Source organism: Stomoxys calcitrans, chromosome 2, assembly GCF_963082655.1.
Source record: "Stomoxys calcitrans chromosome 2, idStoCalc2.1, whole genome shotgun sequence".
Lineage (NCBI taxonomy): Eukaryota > Metazoa > Arthropoda > Insecta > Diptera > Muscidae > Stomoxys > Stomoxys calcitrans.
The window spans coordinates 37,482,049-37,498,577 of record NC_081553.1 but is presented as its reverse complement, the minus strand read 5'-3'; the positions used below and the strand labels follow the sequence as shown (position 1 = coordinate 37,498,577).

The following is a 16,529-nucleotide window of genomic DNA, read 5'->3' as shown; positions in this document are numbered from 1 at the left end:
ATAAAACGTTTTTATTTTAATTTAACTTTTGAATTTTAAAATTTTTATTTGTAGCCCAGTGTTGTATGCTTTATTATGCCTTCTTTGAATTGCTGCACTCACATCTGCTTCTTAGTTGGGATTGGCCCAAAGGATTTAAAGAAAAATTAACACCTGTCGTTTATTGGAGAAGTTATAAGGAACAGATTAGATAGATAATCCATGTGTATGTTTGAAGTTTAAATGCCAACGAATCGCATGTCTGCCATTGCTTATAAAATAGTGTTGGCAGGCTGGGGATAAGCATTGATTTCTTAAGTATAATCTTAAATAAAGTTTTTGAATTAAATGATAATTTAACACAAATATGTATGGAGAGATTTTAATTATGTAGAATTTAATACAAATTTTAGCAGCTTAATGATGATTCATACAAACATTAATAAAAACTTCCATCATAACTAAGGTACAGGGTATTATAATAGAGTTTGATTTACTGTAGAGTATATAAAAGTATAATCAACGCATTTTATGAGTCGATTGAGTTATGTCCATATGTCACTCCTCCTTTGTCCTTCGGTCCGTCCGTCCATCGTCCTTCAGTCCAAAGCAGCATCCCTTTCTGACTCAATTTAGTCATGTCCTTCGTTAGTCCTTGCGTCCTCAGTTTTTCCTTCGGTTGTCAGTCCTTCGTCCGTCTGTCCTTCCTCCATCTCTCCACCGTTCGTCAGTACTTCGTCACTTCTGACTCAATTTAGTCACGTGCTTCCTTCCTCGGTCTTTCCTTCGGTTGTCTGTCATTCGTCTGTTTGTCCCTCTTCCATCTTTACTCCGTTCGTTTGTACTTCGTCTGTCTGTCCATCGTCCCTCAGTCCAAAGCAGTATCACATTCTCCCTCATTTTAGTCATGCGCTTCCTTCCTCAGTCTTTCTTCGGTTGTCTATTATTCGTCCGGCTGGCCTTCTTATGTCTCTCCACCGTTTGTCAGTATTTTGTCAGTCTTTCATTTGTCGGTCTTTTCTCCGGTTATCTGTCATTCGTCAGTCTGTCCTTCTTCCGTATCTTCACCGTTCGTCTGTATTTCATCACTTTCCGACTCATTTTAGTCATGTCCTTCCTTTCTCGGTCTTTCCTTCGGTTTCTCTGTCATTCGTCCGTTTGTCCTTCTTCCATCTCTACTCCGTTCGTCTGTACTTCGTCAGCCCTTAGTCCAAAGCAGCATCATTTTGTGCCTCAATTTAGTCATGTCCTTCGTCAGTCCTTCCTTCCTCAGTCTTTCTTTCGGTTATCTATTATTCGTCCGTCTGTCCTTCTTCTGTCCTCCTCCGTTCGTCTGTATTTCGTCAATCTTTCATTCGTCGGTCTTTCCTTCGGTTGTCTGTCATTGGTTCGTCTGTCTTTCGTCACCCTTTTCTTCGTTATTCTTATCCTTTCCTTCGTCAGTCTTCCGATGGTCAGTCTGTCGTTTATCCGTGTGTCCTTCCTTCGTGTGTCCTTCGTTCGTGTGTCCTTCGTTCGTGTGTCCTCCGTCAGTCTATCATTCGTCCATCTGTTCTTCTTCCGTGCGTCCTTCGAGCGTCTGTCCTTCGTCAGCCTGCCTCTCGTACATTTGTCCTTCATCAGTATTTCATTCGTCGGTTTTTTTTGTCAGTAGTCCAGTCTGTTCTTCGCCCGTCTGTCCTTCGTCTGTCTGTCCTTGGTCCGTCTGTCCTTAGTCCGTCTGTCCTTCTTCCGTGTCACCTTCGACTGTGTGTCCTTCGTCCGTGTGTCCTTCGTCCGTTTGTCCTTCGTCCGTTTGTCCTTCGTCCGTTTGTCCTTCGTCCGTGTGTCCTTCGTCCGTGTGTCCTCCGTCCGTGTGTCCTTCGCCTGTCTATATTTCGTCAGAATGAACTTTGTCAGTCTTCGTCTGTCTGTTCTTTTCTGTGTTTACTTCGTCCGTCTGTTCTTCGTCACTCAGTCCTTCACCAATCTACCCTTCGTTTGTCTCTACTTCATCCGTCTGTCCTTCGTCTGTCTGTCCTTGATCCGCCTGTTTTTAGTCCGTCTGTCCTTCTTCCGTGTTCTTCGTCCATCTCTATATTTCGTCAGAATGACCTTTGTCAGTCTTCGCCTGTCTGTCCTTCGTTGGTCTGTTTTTTTCTGTGTTTACTTCGTCCGTCTGTCCTTCGTTACTCTGTCCTTGACCAGTCTGTCCTACGACCATCTTTGCCTTTACGCTCATCGTCCGTCAGACCAAACCAGCATCACTTTCGGATTTAGTTGCGTCCGTCTGTCTTTCCTCTGTCTTTCTGTCCTTGGTCCGTCTGTTCTTAGTCCATCTGTCTATTGCCTCTCTATATTTCGTCAGAATGACCTTTGTCAGTCTTCGCCTGTCTATCCTTCGTTGGTCTGTTTTTTTCTGTGTTTACTGCGTCCGTCTGTCCTTCGTCACTCTCTCCTTGACCAGCCTGTTCTACGACCATCTTTGTGTTCATCGTCCGTCAGACCAAACCAGCATCACTTTCGGATTTAGTTGCGTCCGTCTGTCTTTCCTCTGTCTGTCTGTCCTTGGCCCTTCCGTGTTCTTCGTCCATCTGTCTATCGCCTCTCTATATTTCATCAGAATGACCTTTGTCAGTCTTCGCCTGTCTGTCCTTCGTTGGTCTGTTCTTTTCTGTGTTTACTTCGTCCGTCTGTCCTTCGTCACTCTGTCCTTGACCAGTCTGTCCTTCGACCATCTTTGCCCTTACGTTCATCGTCCGTCAGACCAAACCAGCATCATTTTTGGATTTAGTTGCGTCCGGCTGTCTTTCTTCTGTCTGTCCTTCGTCAGTCTTCCTATCGTCAGTATGTCCATCGTCAATCTGTCGTTCGTCCGTGTGTTCTTCTTTCGTGTCTCCTCCGTCAGTGGGTCATTCGTTCATCTTCGATTGTCTATCTTTCGTCCGTTAGTCTCTCGTGGGTCTGTCCTTCGTCAGTCTGCTATTCATCAACCTATCCTTCGTCAGTCTTTCATTCGTCGGTCGTTCCTTCGTCAGTAGTCCAGTCTGTCCAACGCCCATCTCTCCTTCCTCCGTCGGTCCTTCGTCCGTCTATCCTTCGTCAGATTGACTTTTGTCAGCCTCTCTTTGGTCAGTCTATTCTTCGTCGGTCTGTTCTTCTTCCGTATTTACTTCATCCGTCTGTCCTTCGTCCTTTCGCCAGTCTGTCGTTTGTCTGTCTTTCTTTCATCTGTTCTTTGTCAGTCTGTTCTTCATCCGTTTGTCCTTCTTCCGTCTGTCTTTTGTATGTCTGTCTTTAGTCAGTTTGTATTTAGGTCCATTGTCCGTCAGTCCAAAGCTGAATCACTTTCGGATTTAGTCATGTCCGCCTGTCCTTTGCCCGTCTATCCTTCGTCAAAATGACTTTTGTCAGCCTTTCTTTTGTCAGTCTGTCCTTCGTCACTCTGTCTTAATCCGCCTGTCCTTTATCAGCTTGTCTTTGGTATGTCTGTCCTTCTTCAGTTTGTCTTTATGTCCATCGTCCGTCAGTCCAAAGCAGCATCACTTTTGTATTTAGTCATATCCGTCTGTAGTTCGTCAGTCTGCCGTTCCTTCATCCTTCTGTCTTTTGTTAATCTGTCCTTCGCGCGTCTGTCCTTCGTCAGTTTGTTCTTTGTACGTCTATCATTCGTCAATTTGCCTTTGTTTGTCTGTTCTTTTATTGTCTGTCCTTCGTTTGTCTATCCTTTGTCAGTTTGTCTTCATGTCCATCGTCCGCCATTCCAAAGCAGCATCACTTTCAGATTTATCCGTAGACATATCCGTCTGACCTTCGTCAGTTTCCTTCGTTTGTCTGTTCTTCGTCAGTCTGTCCTTCGTCAGCCTTCCTTTCATTTGTCTGTACTTCGTCGGTCTATCTATCGTTTGTTTGTCCTTACCTGCGTCACACTTACCTGCGTCAGTCTTCCCATCGTCAGTATGTCCATGAAATGAGACATCTGCTGTTCGTCCATGTGTCCTTCGTTCGTGTGTTCTCAGTCATTCGTCCATCTGTCCTTCTTCCGTGTGTCCCTCTACCGTCTGTCTTTCATCATTCTATCTTTCGTTCGTCTGACTTTCGTCCGTCCGACTTTTGTGCGTCCATGAAATAAGACATCTGCTGTTCATCCATGTGTCCTTCGTTCGTGTGTTCTCAGTCATTCGTTCATCTTTCATCATTCTATCTTTCGTCCGTCCGACTTTTGTGCGTCTGTCCTTCGTCAGTCAGCCATTTGTCAGCGTGTCTTTCGTCAGTCTTTCATTCATCGGTGCTTTCTTCGCCAGTAGTCCAGTTCGTCCCTCGCCCGTCTGTCTATGCTTGGTCCATCTGTCCTTCATATGTCTGTTCTGTTTTTGGAAGTGGTGAGAGAACACTGCGCGCAAAATTTTAGCCTTTTCAGACAAAAATTGCGGCTTCCAGACGCTGAAGATGTGAAATCGAGAGATCGGTTAACATGGGAGCTATATCATGTTTTATACCGGTTTGGACCATACTTGAAAGTTGTTGAAAGTTGTAACAGAACACTACATGCAAAATTTTAGCCAAATTGGACAAAAATTGGGGCTTCAAATGTGAAAATGAGAGATCGGTTTATATAAGAGCTATGTCAGGTTATAGACCCATTTGAACCGTACTTAGGATAGTTGTTAGAGGTCGTAAAAGAACACTACTTGCAGTGTTTTAGCCAAATTGGACAAACATTGGGGCTTCCAAGGGTTCAAGATGTCAAATCGGGAGATCGGTTTATATGGGAGCAATATTAGGTTAAGAAACGATTTGGACCGTGCTTGACACAGTTGTTGGAAGTCATAACAGAAGACTACGTGCAAAATTTTAGCCAAATCGGCTTATAAGGGCTCAAGAAGTCAAATTGGAATAATGGTTTATATGGGAGCTATAATCAGGTTATAGACCGATTTGAAACGTACTTGGCACAGTTGTTGGAAGTCATTCAGTTTGTCTTTATGTCCATCGTCCGTTAGTCCAAAGAAGCATCACTTTCGGATTTAGTCATATCCGTCTGTCCTTCGTCCGCCTGTAGTTCGTCAGTCTGCTGTTCCTTCATTCATCTATCTTTCGTTAATCTATCCTTCGCGCGTCTGTCCTTCGTCAGTTTGTTCTTCGTACGTCCATCATTCGTCAGTTTGCCTTCGTTTATCTGTTCTTCTTTTGCCTGCCCTTCGTTTGTCTATCCTTTGTCAGTTTGTCTTTACGTCCATCGTCCGCCATTCCAAAGCAGCATCACGTTCGGATTTAGTCATGTCCGTCTGACCTTCGTCAGCCTTCCTTTTATTTGCTGTACTTCGTCGGTCTATCTATCGTTTGTTTGTCCTTCGTCACACTTACCTGCGTCAGTCTTCCCATCGTCAGTATGTCCATGAAATGAGACATCTGCTGTTCGTCCATGTGTCCTTCCAGGAACCCAGGATGTCAAATCGGGAGATCGGTTTATATGGGAGCTATATCAGGATATTGGTTGAAGTCATAACAGAATACTACGCGCAAAATTGTAGTCAAATCGGACAAAAATTATGGTTTTCAGGAGCTTAGGATGTCAAATTAGGACATCGTACATCGTACAACAATTGCGGCTTATGAGGGCTTAGGAGGTCAAATCGGGAGATCGGAAGCTATATCAAATCCGCACCGATATGGCCCATTTACAATCGGCCACGACCCCCATCAATAAGAGGAAACTGTGTAAAATTTCAAAAGGATAGCTTAAGGCATTCAACCGCTATCATGATTTCGACAGATGGAGGGACGGACGACCGGTCATGGCTAGGTCGATTCTGAATAAGGACACAATAGAAATGTAAACTCTATGGGGTTGCGCTTCAATACTTCGAGATGTTACAAACGCAATGATTAGATTAGTAAACCCCACATCTCATGGTGGTGGGTAAAAAAAGATTAAGCAAAATATGCATTAAAATGTTTACAACATCCCAAAGGCTTTGAATGTCTCACAAGAAAAAGAGCAAAACATGAAAACGCATTTGCAAACAATCGAAATTGCGAAAACTTTGGCCAAAATGCATTGAGATGACGTTTCAAAAATCACATTGCAATGCTGACTGGCCTTCTGGTTAGAACGGAAGAAGAAGCTCCATTTACAACCAACAACAAAAGGATTACTCTCTCGTAGTCGTAAGCTGGACAAGTAGCCACAGCAGTTTGTTGGTCAGCTTTGATTGCAGTAGCAGCACTCTAGCATCAGCAGTGGCAGAAAACATTCTAATGATTGGCATCGCCAACATTTTCTACATACATGCAACTGGGGAGAACACTGGACATAACTTCAAGCACAATGAGTGCTTCAAAAACATGTATGTTGTAGAACACATGGCCGAGAGTTGGTTGTAGCTTTGTTATGCCTAACAATCGCCGATGTATCAACGGCGGTTGGCAGCACTAGTGACATCCTGCAGGAGCTTGTACAGCGTCTTCAGCACATCTATAACATTTAAAACTGATTTAGAAATGATATTTTGCTCCCGCGCTCAAAAACATAAAAACATAACACAACACACAATCCAGCAACATCATCGTGTTGTCATTGTAGTCATTGCTGCTGTTGTAGGAACTACTGCAACTATTTGCACTGTGCTTTGAGTTATGGGCTAATATACAGTGGGAGAGGTTTTGATTTTAGACGGGGAAGAGAATATTTTCAAATTGTTAATGGTTTTTTCTTGCTCTTCGTTCATGTGCACCCATAAAAAATCGACGCTGTCAATACTGACAGCCAGGGACTGTCAGTGTTGACTTTTTAGCTAACGCGAACGGATGGGTCTAAAATTAGGATTTTGGGCTCAAATTAAAGAGCGTCTCGAAAAACTAAGATTTGGTGACAACAATTTCCCAAACTAGGACCGGTAGTGGTAAAACTAGTACGTTTAATACAGCAATTGGTACTTTTTACCTTCTTTCTTAATTCAGCTAGAACAATGAATTTTGGAATTTATGTACACCATGGCCAGCTAAATTGGGATGCCAAACCAGTTTTTGGACTTTTGGACGTTTACGAACAAAAAAGTATCAAAAAAGATGCGACATAGGTAAACTTTACATAGGGCGAACGGGTAGAGCTGGAACTTCGAAATTTGGCTTTAATTATTCTTGTGGCGTAATAAAGGGGATAGTTGGAAAAAATATGGAAAATAGTAATGGAAACGAAAGAACCGTACGTTTAGTACCGTATTTGGTACCATTCATTCATTCATACTTTCCTTGAGGTACAATCCGTTCTGAAATTGATCTCTGAAATTTAACATGTTGATTCTCCAAAGAAATATATGTTGGCTGACTAAGTGATTTTTTAACAAATCGTACATTTTGGTACCAAAAAGTACGAAATAGCTCATTTACTTTTACATTTTTACATTTACATTTACTTACCGGACGGACGTGTTTCTGGTTGCTGCGACAAAAACAAACATACATCACTGTTGGAGGCGTTTTGTTGTAAGTGGATGGTTGTTGTATTGGAGCTGGATTCCTCAGGAACACCCCTTCACTCAATTATAGACGTAAACGGCGGTGAGTGACACGCAATTTACAAATTAACTTCGTTTTAAATTAAGCCCAAAGGCAATAAATTAATATAAAATCCACTGGAAGGAACAACAGAGACAAATATCACGGTCTGTCAGCAGTATACTTTGTCAATAAATTTGACGGTATCAGCTGTTCTCTTCTACCCAAATACTGGCTACGAGTTGCATTTACCCAACACCTTATTTAACAGGGTTGCATCTGAAAGTAGTTGTCGAGATCTATATCGGTTGGATAATGTAGTATAAATGGTGTGTGTCCTTGCTATACACTAGTACTGAATTATCGACGTGAGTCACCCGGTGTTAGATCAAATACACTATGAATACAGGGTCATTAACCCCCCGCAACAGCATTGGCTCTTTCCGCTTGAACAAATTACAAGAACTAGAAAAGATAAACGCCGAACTGTCTGAAAGGAATGAAAGATATGAAAGGCTTTGTGGTCAACTCCAAAGAGATGTTGAATCTTTAAAGTTCAAACTCAACAAGCAAACTGAATCATTTGAGACAGATGAAGAAGAGCTCCAACAAGAAATAGGTCGTTTTGATTCTCAACCTCCAAATTCTTCCGAAAACTGCAACAGTGCAGTAGCATCGCCCTACGAATGGCAAACAGTCAGACGAAACAAGCGAGCAAACGAAAGCCCAGAGCATGTTATTAATAATAACACCAAAAAACAAGCCACTACCCAAAAATATTGGTTGAGTAAGACTCCTCAAACTGCCAACCAATATGCGGATCTGGATAATGACGACGGGTCTCAACCCAACTCTAATCCGCCTCAAATTCTTTACAAACCTCCGCCTATATTTGTTGAGAAGGTTGCTAACATACAACCTTTAATATCCATGCTAAAACAAACTGTTCCAAACCAATTTGAAATAAAAACCCTGCGAAATGAACAGGTCAAGATAATGCCAAAAGACCACGAAACTTATAAAAAAATTATTGGTGAACTAGAAAAGAAAAACACTGAGTTCTTTACTTACAAACCAAAATCTGAAAGGGGATTTAAAGTAATCTTGCGAAATATGCACTCAACAGCAAATATAGACGACTTGAAAAACGAGCTCTCCCAACTTGGACATGAAGTCAAAAATATATGGAATATAAGAAGTCGTTATACAAAGGTTCCGCTTCCTCTGTTTGAGGTCGAATTGAGCACCAAGCCCAACAATAAAGATATATATTCCGTAACAAAACTTATGTCATGCGTTATTAGATTTGAGCCTCCGCGTCCTAAGAAAATAGTCCCTCAATGCTCAAACTGTCAACAATACGGCCATACAAAGTCATATTGCAAGAAAAAATCAGTCTGCATTAAGTGTGCTGGACACCATGAATCAAAATCATGCGAACGCAAAAACTGGGCAGACGAGGTAAAGTGCGCCTTATGTAATGGTAATCACCCAGCAAATTATAAAGGATGTTCAATTTATAAGCAAATTTACTCCCAACATTACCCCTCTCTTAGAAACACGAGAGAGAGTCAACAGCCTGAAACCCGAACTTTGACGACGAACCCCACATATTCAAGCGCTGCTAGAAGAACAGATTTTCCGCAAACCTCACAACAAAACACCCAAATTCAGCCACAAAATCTTCAAACGGATCGAAGTCCGCAAGTATCCGAAATACATGAAATGTTAAGCAATTTAGGAACACTTATGCAGCAGATGACAAGCCTTCTTATGAGTCTAACTTCAAAATTAACACAAATCTAATAATGAACTTTCTTAATATAGTGTTCTGGAATGCCAACGGTCTGGCACAACATACCTTAGAAGTGAAAAACTTTTTGTCTTCTAATCAAATAGACATACTTCTTGTGTCAGAGACACATTTTACCAGCAAGCATCACTTTTGTATCCCCCAATACGATTTTTACCACGTTATGCACCCATCTGGAATGGCACGTGGTGGTTCAGGAATCTTGATAAAGCAATCCATTAAGCATCACCAAGGAACCCACTACAGCTCCGATATAATTCAGGCAACAAACATCATAGTAGAAAGCATGCAAGGATCTTTAACAGTGTCATCAATCTATAGTCCACCAAAACATACCATCAAAAAAGAAAATTATATTAATTTCTTTAAGACATTAGGAAGCAAATTCATAGCTTGTGGAGACTACAATGCCAAGCACACAATATGGGGATCACGTCTTAATACGCCGAAAGGCCGACAGTTATACTGGGCTATAAAAGAACTTAATCTTCGGGTTATTTCACCATATTCTCCAACATATTGGCCGTCAGATCTGAATAAAACCCCAGATCTTATAGATTTCTGCGTTTCCAAAGGGATTTCGGCTGGCTCCGAAAAATGTTTTTCAAGCCACGATCTGTCTTCTGATCACACACCAGTCTTTCTATCACTGCACGCACAGCATATACCCCAAGATCAAAAATGTAAACTTCACAATAATAAGACAAACTGGCATTATTTTCGTTACCTAGTCAGCAAAACATTACATCAAAATTTACCTTTAAAATCAGATCAAGACATTTCTTACGCCGTAGACCACCTAGTGCAAACTATACAGAGCGCTTCATGGAACTCTACACCCAAGAAAAGTTTCATAGAATCATACAAATACCCTGCCTTTATACAGAGAAAAGTTAAAGAAAAGCGCAAGGCGAAAAAACGTTGGCAAAAAACAAAATCACCAGAGAACAAACGAAAACTTAATAAAGCAACTGCAGATTTGCAAAAGTTATTAAAATGCGTAGATAATAACCATATTGAACAAGAAATCCAAAATCTTGGGCCAACAAAGTCAACAGACTATTCTCTATGGAAAATCACGAAAAAACTCAAAAATGAGCCAAAAATCAATTACCCAATTCGAAAGTCTGGTAACTCGTGGACAAAAAGCAACTTAGAAAAAGCCTACACATTTGCCAATCATTTATACGATGTTTTCACCCCAAATAGCTCGGAAGAACCGCCCAAATGCTTGGAAACTTTCTTAAATGAACCTCATCAGCTTGACCTGCCAATAAAGAAAATTTCAAAAGCCGAAGTCTCACATGCAATAAAGATTCTAAAACCTGGTAAGGCTCCTGGCTATGACTTAATAACCCCTAAAATACTCAAAGAACTCCCTAAAGAAGGTACTGACTTCATTACGTTCATATTCAATGCCTGTTTAAAGCGCTGCTTCATTCCGCCCCAATGGAAAGTTGCCCAAGTCACAATGATCCAGAAACCTGGAAAACCATCCGATCAAGTCAAATCATATCGACCAATAAGCCTACTGCCAATAATTTCAAAGGTATTCGAATCTCTATTTCTTAAGAGATTAATGCCAATAATTGAGGAAAATAACTTGATACCAAATCATCAATTCGGATTTAGAAAGAATCACGGGACTACTGAACAAATCCACAGATTAGTGGAAACCATAAATTCTGCATTTGAATCAAAGCAGTACTGTACTTCCGCATTTTTAGACATCTCGCAAGCCTTTGACAAGGTATGGCATGAGGGTCTTCTCTACAAGGCAAGGAAACTTCTTCCAATAAATTACTATCTATTAATTAAATCATATATTCAAAAAAGAATGTTCTTCGTCCAAGAGGCCGATGAAATGAGTGATTTAAAATCTGTCAGAGCTGGGGTACCACAGGGGAGTGTGATGGGCCCAATCTTATATATCTTGTTCACATCTGATCTACCACAGACAGAGAACGCAGTGGTGGGTACATTCGCTGATGACACCGCTGTGCTAGCTGTTAATAAAAATCCACAAATAGCAAGCAATATGCTTCAAACCTACCTAAATACTTTGTGCGAGTGGCTGAAACACTGGCGTATAAAACCAAATGAAACTAAGTCTATACACGTAACATTCACACTTAACCACGGAAACTGCCCTCCAGTTCAAATGAATGAAGTCCAACTCCCGCAGGCGAATGAGGCGAAATATCTGGGACTATACTTGGACAAGAAACTAACTTGGAAAACGCACATAAAAATAAAAAGAAAAGCTTGTGATATACAACTACAAAAAATGAATTTTCTGATTGGACCAAATTCCAAGTTATCCTTAGAAAATAAGATACTTATATACAAATGCATTATAAAACCAATCTGGACATACGGTATCCAGCTATGGGGAACCGCTTCACATACAACAATCAAACTACTACAGCAACTACAATCAAAAACATTACGCAAAATTGCAGGTGCACCATACTACATAACTAATAAGCGACTACACGAGGAATTAAATATAAAAACTGTCCAGGAAGAAGTATTGTCACAACTCCAAAATTATAAATTGAGAATTCAACAACATCCAAACCCACTAGCAACAAACCTGATGAGGAACACTGAAACATTTAAGCGGCTCAAAAGAAAAGCACCGCAAGACCTACTGTAAATTTTTAACTCCACTTTAATGATGCATAAATAAATTTTATACGTGGGCCAACCACTGGGTTGGCACCATTAGTAATTATAATATACAAAATAATGTCGATAATAATGTAAATATCTATACTAAGATAGAAAGCATTAATAAAAATGAATTAAAAAAAAAAAAAAAAAAAAAACTTTTACAGTGAACGGAAATGGGTAAAATTAAAAAAATTGTTAAAAATTATTAAAGTCTTGACAAATATACGATAAGTTGTACCAAATGTGAATTGTTGAAATAGTACCAGGAGTGAAATAAAAAGTACTATATTTGGTACTATTTAGTACTTTCTTTGTAGATTGAGCAACAGATTTGAAATTTGGGATACAGGTACATCTTGGCAGTATGTACCGGACGACTAGAAAATGTTATTGATATTCGCATATTTTGGTACTAAAGCGTGCAATATGGCACTATCTTTACGGATTGAGCTACAGCTCTGAATTTTAGAATACAGTTACACACTAGGCACAATTTTTTTTGATATTCGTTCATTTTGGTGCTGCAACGTACATAGTGGCACTTTCTTGAAAGACAGCACATCTACAGGTACACCTTGGGAGTTTGTAACGGCTGACTTGAAGATTTTTTTGAAATTTTTACATTAAGGTACTAAAACGTACCAAATGGTACCTTCTTTACGGATTAAGCTAAAGATCTCAAAATTGCGATTCAGTTACGCCTTGACAGTATTTATCGTCCGACTAGAGGCTTTTTATACCCTATACCATAGGGTATACTATTGGGTTGCCCAAAAAGTAATTGCGGATTTTTTAAAAGAAAGTAAATGCATTTTTAATAAAACTTAGAATGAACTTTAATCAAATATACTTTTTTACACTTTTTTTCTAAAGCAAGCTAAAAATAACAGCTGATAACTGACAGAAGAAAGAATGCAATTACAGAGTCACAAGCCGTTGAAAAATTTGTCAACGCCGACTATATGAAAAATCCGCAATTACTTTTTGGGCAACCCAATAATTTCGTCATTCTGTATGTAACTACTCGAAATATTTGTCTGAGACCCCATATATACTTTATGGGGTCTCTTCTTGATCGTCGCGACATTTTATGTCGATCTAGCCATGTCCGTCCATCTGTCCGTCCGTCTGTCTGTCCGTCCGTCTGTCTGTCCGTCCGTCTGTCTGTCCGTCCGTCTGTCTGTCCGTCTGTCTGTCGAAAGCCCGCTAACTTCCGAAGGAGTAAAGCTAGCCGCTTGAAATTTTGCACTAATACTTCTTATTAGTGTAGGTCGGTTGGGATTGTAAATGGGCCATATCGGTCCATGTTTTAATATAGCTGCCATATAAACCAATCTTGGGTCTTGACTTCTTGAGCCTCTAGAGAGCGCAATTCTTATCCGATTGGAATGAACTTTTGCACGACGTGTTCTGTTCAACTGTGCCAAGTATGGTTCAAATCGAACCATAACCTGATATAGCTGCCATATAAACCGATCTTGGGTCTTGACTTCTTGAGCCTCTAGAGGACGCAATTCTTATCCGATTGGAATGAAATTTCGCACGACGTGTTTTGTTAGCACTTCCAACAACTATGCTAAGTATGATCCAAATCGGTTCATAATCTGGTATAGCTGTCATATAAATCGATCTTGGATCTTGACTTCTTGAGCCAATAGAGCGCGCAATTCACATCCGATGTGATTGAAATTTTGCATGAGGTTTTTTGTTATGACTTCCAATAACTGTGCTAAGGTTGGTTCAAATCAGTCTATAACCTGATATAGCTGCCATATAAACCGACCTTGGGTCTTGACTTCTTGAGCCTTTATATGGTGCAATTCTCGTCCGTTTTGACTGATATTTTGCATGAGGTGTTTTGGTATCACTTCCAACAACTGTGCGAAGTATGGTCCTAATCGGTCCATAACCTGATATAGCTGCCATATAAACCGATCTTGGGTCTTGAATTCTTGAGCCTCTAGAAGGCGAAATTGTCATCCGATTTGACTGAAATTTTGCACATAGTGTTTTGGTATCACTTCCAACAACTGTGCGAAGTATGGTTCAAATCGGTCTATAACCTGATATAGCTGCCATATAAACCGATCTTGGATCTTGACATGTTGAACCTCTTGAGGGCGCAATTCTCAACCGATTTGGCTGAAATTTTGTACAACGCCTTCTCTCATGACCTTCAACATACGTGACTAATATGGTCTGAATCGATCAATAGCTTGATACAGCTCCCATATAGACCTATCTCCCGATTCTGTGTCTTGAGCCCCTACAAGACGCAATTCTTATCCGAATAAACTGAAATATTGCACAATGACTTCTACAATGTTCAGCATTCATTTATGGTACGAATCGGACTATAACTTGATATAGCTTCAATATTCAATATTCTATATTCTATGTTTGTCTAAAAAGAGATACCGCGCATAGAACTCGACAAATGCGATCAATGGAGGAGGGTATATAAGATTCGGCCCGGCCGAACTAAGCACGATTTTACTTGTTTCTTTTAAATTTAGACACCAAAACTTACAAAATGTTCTTTCTATACGGATAAAGCTAAAGCTATTTAAATTACAGTTACATTTTGATAATGGGTGTTCCAACGGGGGCAGCCAAGCGACCGGGCTTATGCTAGTATAGTCATAATTTAGAGTATTTATATTGACCTGGCAATTTTTGAAATATTTTGAATTTTATCAATTTTTGAAAAAAAAATTATTTCCTAAGCCCCTACAACAAAAATAATTTTTCAATATTTTATGAGCATTTAGTGAAGAAAGCTTGATTTAATGATTTTGGCATAAAATAGAACCTGCTGTCAAAAGTAGTAGGATTATTGCCATATTTTTTTATAGAATCATAAAATACAACAAGACATTAAAAAGGGTTCCAGAAATCTCACTCCTAAGAATTTTGAGAAATTTTTTCGTTTAATTTTTGGGATATAAAAAATTGCCGGCTCAATTTCCCCCAAAACATGACGGGGGAAATTTCAGTGCTACGCCTCTTTCCTAACTCGAGCTAAAATTTTTCTAAGGCAGCTCTATTCTTGGATGTTTTTCGTCGTTAAGCAGCAAAAGCTGTTGCCATTGTCTGGCGTTCGAAGCTATTAAAAAATTTAGCTCTGACATTATGACCAAATATACCGCGGATGGGTCAGTTCCTGCACACGATAGCGACTACAATTTTGAAAAAAAAAATTTAGGTATTTTTACCAATTTCACAGGAACAGAAGAATTTTGGCAATTTTCGATTTTGAAAAAAAAAAAAAAAAATGTGGGGTGGGCCCCCCCCCTCAAAATTAAATCCTGGCTACGCCCCTGCTGACAGCATTGGTTTAAACAAGTTAAACAATACACAGATGTTATCAGATCAACAACCAATGTTTATAAATCATCAACAGTGTTTTGTTCGAAACCGTCAAAACTGTCAACAGTTGTTCACATTCTGACAACGACTAGTGCACAAATTTTACCTACCATTCTGAAAGAGTGCACAAAGTTTTTGTGCGTCTTGCTAAGGTCCGCGGTTCGAGTCCCGGTTGAGGCATAATTTTCAATTTTTTACTAATTTTCTACTAAACTGAGTTTTTTTATATAATAAGTAATAGGTCAAAATCGTGTCATGTCGGTTTTTGTTTCTTTTTCACCCCATTATTTCCCTTAGTATAAATGGGTTTGGTTTGTTAAATGTCTACATGAATTATTGGTATTTGCATTAAAGTAAACCCTACGCTGGAAATCGAGTCTGGACCTATCCAGCCCCTGGTGCATGAAATCAACTATGCGAATTCACAAAATCATCCCCGCATGTTGACAATATTTTCAACAACACCTGTTCAAGATAACGACACCATTGAGGCGTGATTTTGCAACGTCTTTTTTCTATCAGTATTATAGTGCATTCTTCCCACTGTGCTAATATGTTTCATTGTGAGCTTGTAGTTGTCTTAAGTATCACATGCTTTGAACGAGAGGAGATGGCAAACTTAATGACATCAAAGTTAAACATACGGCGCAAGAACACCAGCCACCACCAGTCACTAAGAGCATGGATTTAATGCAGTTGGTACTTAAGAACCTACAAACTACAAACATACACTCAAACAAATAAGCCATCTAAGAGAGGTTTCTACATATAAGTCATTTAAATGCCAACATTTATTATGTTCAAATGTGATTTTTTCTCGAGTGTATGTGAGAAAACAAAAAAAAAAAAACCCAATGTGAATTCAACGGAAATGCGTTACATTTGTTTACGTTAAACAAACACTTTTGTCATGCCTAGTTTGCTAGTGTTTGGCAATTTTAAGTTCAATCTGTTTTTATTGTCTGTCCTTATGGCTTGGCCTGGCCAGTGCATGGTATATTCGTGTTGGAGATCAAGTAGAAAATACACACTTCTGATGTTTCCCTAAGATTTGTTTTGCAGCTTGCTCTCTAGCTTTCCCGGGGAAAATAGAAATATTTTCATTTTGTTGTGTCATTGTCAACTTTTATCAATGTTCAGGTATCTATTTTTTCTTTCTTCTTTCTTAACTTATTTTAGCCCCTTTGGCTGACTTTTGTGTTCTCGATTGTTG

At 39.8% G+C, this 16,529-nt stretch overlaps 1 protein-coding gene across 1 annotated transcript in view; it reads right to left on the bottom strand.

Moving 5' to 3' along the window:
- Positions 1-16,529, bottom strand: part of LOC106088077 (DNA polymerase alpha subunit B) — a 405,448-nt gene that overhangs the window by 52,499 nt on the left and 336,420 nt on the right. The window lies entirely within an intron of this gene.